The sequence below is a fragment of the Danio aesculapii genome, chromosome 17 (genome assembly GCF_903798145.1).
Source record: "Danio aesculapii chromosome 17, fDanAes4.1, whole genome shotgun sequence".
NCBI lineage: Eukaryota > Metazoa > Chordata > Actinopteri > Cypriniformes > Danionidae > Danio > Danio aesculapii.
Window position 1 is genome coordinate 47,921,012 of NC_079451.1, and position 2,500 is coordinate 47,923,511.

General features: G+C 34.3%; 1 protein-coding gene across 1 annotated transcript in view; it reads left to right on the forward strand.

The window, feature by feature from the left end:
- Positions 1-2,500, forward strand: part of supt3h (SPT3 homolog, SAGA and STAGA complex component) — a 290,795-nt gene that overhangs the window by 149,044 nt on the left and 139,251 nt on the right. The gene's annotated exons all lie outside the window — the stretch shown is intronic.

Here is a 2,500-nt window from a genome sequence, read left to right on the forward strand (position 1 = left end):
AATACCTATAGTAATACCTATAATTAATAATAATAATAATATTTAGTCATCTTTAGCAGCTAGTATATTGCCAAAAAATAATATATTGTGATATATTATAAAATAAATAATAATAATATATATATATATATATATATATATATATATATATATATATATATATATATATATATATATATATATATATATATATATATATATTATTATTATTATTATTATTATTATTATTATTATTATTATTATTATTATCATCATCATTCATTCATTCATTCATTCATTCATTTTCTTTTCGGCTTAGTCCCTTTATTAATCCGGGGTCGCCACAGCGGAATGAACCGTCAACTTATCCAGCATATGTTCTACGCAGCGGATGCCCTTCCAGCTGCAACCCATCTCTGGGAAACATCCATACACACTCACTCACAATCATATACTATGGACAATTTAGCATATCCAACTCACCTATAGCGCATGTCTTTGGACTGTGGGGGAAACCGGAGCACCCGGAGGAAACTCACGCGAATACAGGGAGAACATGCAAACTCCACACAGAAACGGCAACTGCCTAGGTTTGAACCAGCGACCTTCTTGCTGTGAGGCGACAGCACTACCTACTGCACCACTGCGTCGCCCATTATTATTATCATTATTCATTAATTTTCCTTCAGGTTAGTCCCTTTATTAATCAGGGTTGCCACAGCGGAGTGAGCTGCCAGCTTATCCAGCATATGTTTTACACAGCGGATGCCCTTCCAGCTGCCACCCAGTCCTGGGAAACACCCATACACACTTACATACTCACCGGAGGAAACCCTCGCCAACATGGGGAGAACATGTAAACTCCACACATAAATTACCAATTGACCCAGCTGGGACTCGAACCAGCGACCTTCTTGTTGTGAGGCGACAGTGCTAACCACTAAGCCACCGTGTCGCCCCTATTATCATTATATCAGATAAAAATAATAATAATTTTTGTTTTGTTTTGTTAAAACCCAGTTGCAATACAGGTTGGCATGTAGTAAATTTTCAGGGCGTTCGGGGTGAATGCTACGCTAGATAAGATCTGACGGTAACACACACACAAGCACACACACAGCTCCAGAAAAGGGTTTTACTCCAATCTGTAATTAAGTATAAATATCCTCATCAGAAAGAGTCTGTTTTCCTCCTCCTCCTCCTCCTGCTGCACACACAGATCATATTGAGTGCGACCGCTGCAATGTGATATGAGGATTGCTCAGAGTTAAGTAAATAACTGCGAATCTTACAAACCCAATGGCCTTCACTGCTTGGATAAACAGCGTTTCTCCCCGGCGCAGCACCTTGTCATGCTGTTACCACAAGCAGATCCAGACAGTGCAGAAATCCCCTGAACACAGCCCAGAAAACACACACTGATCTAGAGCTGCTTTCACTCACACTGGGAGAGTTTAACCTTTGACCCGCCGCTGCACCCAGAATACTGCTCTGAACATTCATTGCTTTAACCTTTAGCCTGAGAGCCAGCCGGAGAGCTCTTAAATCACAGCAGCATTCAGATCGCAGGATCAGTTTTTTAGCTTCGGGGTTTTGTTTGTAATTTAAGCATTTTTTTTTGTTTTGGAATAATGTTGTGTTTGATTGGAGACAAAAAGCAGAACTGTGTACAACTGTGTAAAATTATACTAGCTGCGACTAAAGGCTGGTTTATACTTCTGCGTCGAGTGATCAGAGTGACCTACGGTGCCTGCCTTGTGCGTAGTCTTGCAATTATACTTCTGTGTGCTGTTTGTGTTGCTCTGCAATACACTTCCAGAACACTAGCTGGCAGTAGGTGTTTATGTTCCTCTGTGTTGTTTCTTCGCGGGTGTTTTGTTTTTTCTGAACAATACCTTGATGTAGAAGTAGCTCAAACTCGCTCATTTTGAGGCGGGAACCGGTGGACGTGCAACAACTTTAATCATGAGATAAACAGAAAACAAAAGTTTCCATCTGGAGCTCCTTCACTGGAATCGACACGTGTTTGCGGGAAATAAAGGATTTCTTAGAAGAAAAATATTCAGAATTTGTAAGTTTTTAAATATGTTTCTCCTCAGAAAGATATTCTTTATTATATGATGTTATTTTAAAGTTGAAAATATGGAAAAAAGATTTGTGAGATGAATATATTGGAAAAAATGATTTTATTTTATCACAACAGTCTGAGGTTAATTATTTAGTGAATTAAGTTACCTTTTATTTAATTTAATTTAATTTAATTTTATTTTATTTTATTTTATTTTATTTTATTTTATTTTATTTTATTTTATTTTATTTTATTTTATTTATTTAATAATTTATTTATTTATTATTATTTTTATTTATAATTTATTTATTTTATATATATTTTTTATTTATTTATTTATTTTATATTATTTTTTATTTATTATTATTTTATTTTATTTATTTTTTATTTATTATTTATTTATTTATTTTTATTTATTTATTATTTTTTTATTTATTTATTTATTTTATTTAT